At 41.1% G+C, this 7,813-nt stretch overlaps 2 non-coding genes across 2 annotated transcripts; both read left to right on the top strand.

The window, feature by feature from the left end:
* Window positions 1–1,065: 1,065 nt before the first annotated feature.
* Window positions 1,066–1,137, top strand: trnag-ucc (transfer RNA glycine (anticodon UCC)). The gene has a single exon. It is a non-coding gene; the product is annotated as a tRNA-Gly (tRNA).
* A 6,604-nt stretch (window positions 1,138–7,741) lies between these two features.
* On the top strand, window positions 7,742–7,813 carry trnaw-cca (transfer RNA tryptophan (anticodon CCA)). The gene has a single exon. It is a non-coding gene; the product is annotated as a tRNA-Trp (tRNA).

Below are 7,813 nucleotides of genomic sequence, written 5' to 3'. Positions count from 1 at the left end.
CCCAAAGCAAAAAGCTCCACTCCAACATAGCTGGGATCCCTTTTAAAGCGGTAACCCCGTCGACCCCCCCAGAACAACACCCAGGAGCGTTCAATCTTCAAATTGGTGAGTACAGGAACCCTTGCCCGGGATTGTTTCTTGCGGGGTTTCATGTTGATGTCGCTGGACATGTTGAAGAAGCGGGATGTTTCAGATGCTGAGAATTAAAGAGGTATTGCCTAAAAGCAGCGCGGGGTCTTAAATAGAGAGGAGAGTTTCGGGGCGTTGCCTTCAGAGGGGGGGGGGGGGTCTTTATGGGTGGCCTTGTTGTTCAGGGTTTTAGGGGTGTACACTTTCTGACGGATATGACGTAGGAATAATTAAGGAAATAACTCTAAAATCACGCCCCCCAATTATGACGTAGGCATATTAATAAGCTTAGGGCATACGTCATAACAAAATAGGCCGCGCCCAAAAAACCCTACTATCTACTGATGTGCGGTCCTAATTAATCGGCTACGTAAATCATTCCTTTCCGACCGAACCTGTAACGCTCAAATAAATAATCTGTATAATTTATTTAGCCATCTAACTTCAAGTTAACCTGACACTGAGCAGGTTTGATTTTTGTTTGTCTGTGTTCCACCTCGGGGGGTAAATTCAATAAACTATGCGCTAAATAAAAACTGACCTTTAAATAAACAGTATTCATCTATCGAGAATCTATGTTCATGGTTTGTATAGAAGTATTTCCACATATGCATCTGGACACTCGGGCAAGCCAGCTGAGAAGTCGCTCAAGTCGCCGCAGCTAAGTATCGCCTTTTTCTCTCGCGTTTCCTAGTTTAGTTAAGAGTTACATTGATTGTTTACGTGGTTTGTTTAGCTAAGAATGATATATCTTGCACCTGTTTTGTAGTAAGAGCAGCGACTGTTTGTTAGTGAATTTAGCAAGTTACTTAGCACACTCAACACGCCCTGTCTGTAATCAGAAGCTTTACACTGTAGGCTGTGATTATTCGCATGTATCTAGTCAGATGAATGATCTGAAATGCATCAAAAGTCATGGAATGAGAGACTTTCTGGGCGTTGGTGGTATAGTGGTGAGCATAGCTGCCTTCCAAGCAGTTGACCCGGGTTCAATTCCCGGCCAACACAACGTTTTCTTTCTAGGCTTCCGCCAATAGCCATCATTCAAGCTATTGCGACCCTACTAAGCCTGCACTTACCGCTGTTTTCACTAACACACTTCTGGTGAACCGTTGCGCATGAACAGATGACGAATAAATGGCCTTACACTAGTATCCCACAGCACCAGCTTCGTCTGTAGAAAAACAAAGGTTCCTCTGCCTGCTGCAGGATACCCACATCACACTTGACTCGCAGACCTTTACTGCGCCCTCTTGCTTGACGTGGGCCGTGCTCCCAGAAGCGCTGTAACATACATGTGCACTTGCGTGCAAAAGTATTCGGTATTACATTTATTTGACGTGTTCATTGCTTGAATATACTTTAAAAGCTAATACACTCCTCTCCATGCTCACCAACAACAATGTTGGCGACGATGACGGCTAAAGTAAGGAGAAATAGAAATGCCACTTCCATTCACTCCAATTACTATTGTTGTTATTATTACAAGGGAAAACTATGACCCTTGGTCATCAGTGTCTTGGGCGGACAGTTATGTCATTTAACAACATCCAAGATACCCGAGCCATCAGTCATGGCGGCAGTCAGACACTCATGCAATGTTTGAAGGAGAAAGTGTTCAAATAGAGGAGCGCACAACTCTCTACGTGGCACCGATGTTAACTAGTTTTCACAGAAACCTGTGCTATGTGGCTCGTTGGTCTAGGGGTATGATTCAAAGGGTTCAAATCCCGGACGAGCCCTTTGTTTTAGTCTTCTCTCATTCATTTTCATTTTGACAGGGTACTTTTGCCAACATGAAAAACATTTCCTTCATGTATCATGACTTCATTATGGTAATATCTCATTTCGTATGTTTCCAAATAGGCCTCTTAACAATCATCTACAAGCCTACATATACCAGCATGATTTCATACAATGTGCACGATATGTAGTCCATGTCTGTCTCTCTGTCTCTCTAGATATATGTTTATAATTGAGTTGATGATAGTTGCATCTGTGCGCCAAACTGTGTCTGAGCAGCAGACTGTAACTTGAAATAATTGCATGAAAATGTCTGTATCTTCTTAATTTTATGCAGGTTAGTTCAGCTAGTAAGAAAGGTCACTATCTTTTTTTTATCTTTTTCTGTAACTAAACCATTCAGTCTTTCTACATGATGCCGTAAATCCAACATTTCCCCAATTCGCTCCCTGCGAGAAGACAATGCGGTGTGCAATGAAAGTGATAGCCTGTCACTTGGCACTTCAGTTCTGCGTACCACCAAGTCTTATTAGACTCCTTAGTTCTAACTGCAAGTTCCCTGCCATGTCCATGAAAGGGGATTAAATCCGTATTGAACCATTATCTAAAACACAAAACTATGAGAAAGCTTTCGTGATCTATTGGTGCGCATCGCTACCTTCCGAGTAGTGGCCAGTACTACTACTACTAAAGGTAATTATACTAAGGAACGAATGAACGAAAGAGAGAGTATCATTACTCAGTACACTTAGAGGCTATGTGTGTACTAGTAACTTGTTACTTGATTTAAGTCACGAAAAGTCGCATCCAACGTCAGTCCCATCCTATGTAATGTGTGATGTCCAGAGCCGGCCCTAGCCATTTGGGGGCCATATGCGAGATTTGATAGTAGCCCCAGAACCATCCCCCCTCTCGATGAAAAACATTTTAGTGGTGCCCATGTTTATGGCGTATAGAGAATGTTTAGTTAAAACTAAAATAAACACAAACATTTAAATAATGCACATCACAGAACATGTATTGCACTTTAACATACACTGTACTTGTTGAAGAAATTGATGTAATAATCAATACAAATGTAAATAGTGCACTATGCATATTGAAATCAGAGCAATAACTAATAAACTGTTTAGGTAAAATAACATCCACACCAAAAATACTCAATACTGAAAATACTGTAGTGCACAAAAAACTGAATTTAAATAATACAATACTATCAAAAATCATTAGCTGACAACTGGCAAACTACTGCAGTACTTAACTACTAGCTGATCATTATCATCATTTGGATGGCAACTGGCAGTAGGCTAGCTAGCAAAGTGAGCTGGATTATTACTTTATAATGATATATAATTTATAAAGACATGTAAATTCCTCACAAAGTTATGACTTAAAGTCCCACTGCTTGGAATTTAGAAAACACAGAATATCACTAAAGTTCACCTGACATTATGTTTATGAACTCCACCACAATATACATTATATCCATCATATTTACATTACATTTAGCATACATATCCCTGACGCGTGTATTGACCTCACTGGAGACAATATGCTCGAGTCACAGATTAAATGCCCCTCTCCCTCTCGGGTTTACATGGTCTTAGTTTATTGCACTAGAGACGAGTTGTTTACCCGCAGCACTGCACAGGGCAAAGGACTGTCTTGTGCATTGCGCCTTGTTTAATACTTTGTTTTAATGATCTTACCGAGTGGTTTTTTACGTCACTGGTGGGGCTACAAAGCCATGAATCGAAGTGTTTTATCAAGTTAGGATTAAAACACGATGTACAGTACTGAACAGTGTACAACAGACCCACAACAATTTAGAGAGCATAATGATAAAGGAAACCACTGATCCGCATTAACCATGAAACGTCCATCAGCAATGTACTTTACCTTGAAACCCACAATAAATGGACCAGACCGTTACCTTGCACTTTTAAAATGCGTCCATTTCGGGAATGTTACATGGATACCATCATCTCAGACATTAGATTTTGCACGTAAACTGTGGGCTTAGATCGTGGAAAATTGTGCGTGTTTTCAAAATTTCTACGCCATTAACTGGTGTTCTTGGGATGCTCCTTCTGTGTGACCGTATACCTCGAGTAAACGTTTACTCGGTCTGCTTGAGCAAGTGGGTTGAAATGACGTGTGTAAGCCGAAAGCCAGTAATGTATTTTGATACCAGACATTACAGCTTTCATGACCAGGGGCGCAGCGAGGATTTCAGGGCCCCATGAAAGTAAAAAAGGTAGCTACCGAAGTGTGACCCATCGGGAGGATAGCTAAACCCGGGGGTTATGCCTGTGAGGAGAGGTTGAGGGGTGGATGAGGAAGCTCGCCACTTGATAGGTCCGGTCGTTGAGGTAGGAGGAGAAACAAGTGAGAGCAGTCCCAGAGATTCCAAGGTCAGCGAGGCAGGAGAGGAGGATGGAGTGATCGACGGTGTCAAATGTTGCGGAGAGACCAAGGAGGATGAGGATTGAGGAGAGGGAGGCTGCCCGAGCACAGTTGAGGGAGTCAGTGACTGCCAGGAGAGCAGTCTCACTGGTGTGAGAGGTGTTTGGAAGGCGGATTGCAGAGGATCAAGAAGTGAGAGATGGGAAAGGAATGCAGAGAGCTGACAGTGGAAAGTGAATAAATAAAACAAAACAAGAAGCAATAAAAAACACACAAAACAAATACCAAAATAGGCTAACGCCCATTGCTTGTGATGCAATAAAGGGACACTGTTTGGAATGAATGAGAATTGTGCATTCTTACAGATGCCCCACAACGATCACACCTTTTGATCGATCAGCTATTTAACTCTTTCATCAACCTCCATTACCTATAACATAATTCTGAGAAATGTACTTTTTCTTTCAAGTGTGCTGCAGGAAACATCCACTTATTTATAATTCGTTTTATGTCACTTGTTTGCTGCAAGAAAGGCAAGGCGAGTAAGGCTGTAGAACACTGCTACATTATGCATCTTGCACTATGGTGTCGGTAATATTGTTTTTTCGTGCAATACTTATTTATATTGTATTCATAATTCGTTTTGTCACTTGTTTCTTGCATACTGTTTTTATTTTGTGTGGTTTTTTATTGTTTCAAAAATAAAGAAAATCTAAGACATGAAGCTATGCAGTTTCTGTGTGAGTGTATGAACACAATGATCGGTGGTGGAATTGGCTGCGATGCAAGGGGACCAGCTAAAATCTTGCCTAGGGCATCAAATTGGTCAGGGCCGGCCCAGGGCGGAATGACTGATGTGCGGTCCTAATTAATCGGCTACGTAAATCATTCCTTTCCGACCGAACCTGTAACGCTCAAATAATTAATCTGTATAATTTAAATCTATAATCTCTATGAATTATTCCTCGCAGAAAAGCTACTGGGTCTGGATCACAACTGGATCTGTTAGGAACGGCGCCGTCATTGTTGGGGGACACAGTCAGCTGTCATTTAACTGGGCAGATGAAATACAGTGAGATTGTTAGCCATCTAACTTCAAGTTAACCTGACAGGGAGCAGGTTTGAGATGCTGGACATGCTGCTCTGGAAACATAGCTGGCTGAACTTTAAACTCGCTACGGAGAATGGAAAATCCCGAGTTAATGCCAAGTTATCCTGAAACTTAGCCGGCTAACCTACTTATCCAAGTAGGAAGAACACATCCAGGTGCCTATATGTTGTTGGTTTCTTTACAATGCTTGTGTAACTTAATAATATATATAATTTTCCTTGTGCAGAAAACATATCGGCACAATTCGAACTTATGCAAGTTTTATTGTAGAATACTACTACTAATAATAATAATTACAATTATTATGATAATAAACACGAAACAGAGACTGATTAGCATACGTTGAGGTTATCAACAAAGCTATTAACTCTTTACCATAATGCATTTTTACTATTAAGTTGTATCTGAAGCATATCATCTTTCGTGAAACTTGATTTGATTGTGTACTTACCCAGCGTTACTTTTCACTTTTCTGTATGTGCACATATTCCTGTTATCCACAAACCACTGTAGTTATTTAAAGCAACTAAACGCAATAACTTCATCGTCACTCTTGTAACTTTAAAACCCAATATTCACTGGCGCTGTTTAAACTGTGAATAACTAGGTGAGTGCATGTTTTTTTCAGATAATGGCCAATTCTACCTGTTCACCAAAAGCAAGCATGTGCAAATATGTACATTTATTATTTGGACCTTATTATATTAAACCTATTGTAAAATAAATTACAATATTAGTAAAGGCAAATACACTCACCTAAAGGATTATTAGATACACCTGTTCAATTTCTCATTAATGCAAATATCTAACCAACCAATCACATGGCAGTTGCTTCAATGCATTTAGGGGTGTGGTCCTGGTCAAGACAATCTCCTGAACTCCAAACTGGATGTCTGAATGGGAAAGAAAGGTGATTTAAGCAATTTTGAGCGTGGCATGGTTGTTGGTGCCAGACGGGCCGTTCTGAGTATTTCACAATCTGCTCAGTTACTGGGATTTTCACGCACAACCATTTCTAGGGTTTACAAAAAATGGTGTGAAAAGGGAAAAACATCCAGTATGCGGCAGTCCTGTGGGCGAAAATGCCTTGTTGATGCTAGAGGTCAGAGGAGAATGGGCCGACTGATTCAAGCTGATAGAAGAGCAACTTTGACTGAAATAACCACTCGTTACAACCGAGGTATGCAGCAAGGCATTTGTGAAGCCACAACACGTACAACCTTGAGGCGGATGGGCTACAACAGCAGAAGACCCCACCGGGTACCACTCATCTCCACTACAAATAGGAAAAAGAGGCTACAATTTGCACAAGCTCACCAAAATTGGACAGTTGAAGACTGGAAAAATGTTGCCTGGTCTGATGAGTCTCGATTTCTGTTGAGACCTTCAGATGGTAGAGTCAGAATTTGGCGTAAACAGAATGAGAACATGGATCCATCATGCCTTGTTACCACTGTGCAGGCTGGTGGTGGTGGTGTAATGGTGTGGGGGATGTTTTCTTGGCACACTTTAGGCCCCTTAGTGCCAATTGGGCATCGTTTAAATGCCACGGCCTACCTGAGCATTGTTTCTGAGCATGTCCATCCCTTTATGACCACCATGTACCCATCCTCTGATGGCTACTTTCAGCAGGATAATGCACCATGTCACAAAGGTCGAATCATTTCAAATTGGTTTCTTGAACATGACAATGAGTTCACTGTACTAAACTGGCCCCCACAGTCACCACATCTCAACCCAATAGAGCATCTTTGGGATGTGGTGGAACGGGAGCTTCGTGCCCTGGATGTGCATCCCACAAATCTCGATCAACTGCAAGATGCTATCCTATCAATATGGGCCAACATTTCTAAAGAATGCTTTCAGCACCTTGTTGAATCAATGCCACGTAGAATTAAGGCAGTTCTGAAGGCGAAAGGGGGTATTAGTATGGTGTTCCTAATAATCCTTTAGGTGAGTGTATAAGCGGAATATATTTGTTATAAATACAGCAAATATAGTTTTATATTCACTGTATTTTCCATTTCATGGGATTCCAGAATAATTTCTGTATCAAATTTAAACTACTGAGATATCATATTAAAGATATAGGAAAGACCAAACATATGTGCAGTGTCCGGTTTTCTTTTTTTTCTTTCTTTCTGTAATTTCTGCTTTAAGTTTAACTTGGTATTCACGTCATGCCATGTGTTCTGTGTCATGCTCACTGTCACTATCTCTTTAGCATTCTGTTTAACTTCTTCATCACGTCAATGCTTCAGTTGCCCATTCATTAACCTAATGGTCACTAGCAAAACATCACCATAGTTCCCAATATTTTTCCTTGACGTCCTGTGTTAACTGAAGTTTAAGGACCTCGTGGCGCAACGGTAGCGCGTCTGACTCCAGATCAGAAGGTTGTGTGTTCAAATCACGTCGGGGTCA

Source organism: Amia ocellicauda, chromosome 19, assembly GCF_036373705.1.
Source record: "Amia ocellicauda isolate fAmiCal2 chromosome 19, fAmiCal2.hap1, whole genome shotgun sequence".
Taxonomy (NCBI): domain Eukaryota; kingdom Metazoa; phylum Chordata; class Actinopteri; order Amiiformes; family Amiidae; genus Amia; species Amia ocellicauda.
The sequence above is the reverse complement of the archived record's forward strand: the minus strand, read 5'-3'. Positions and strand labels throughout refer to the sequence as shown.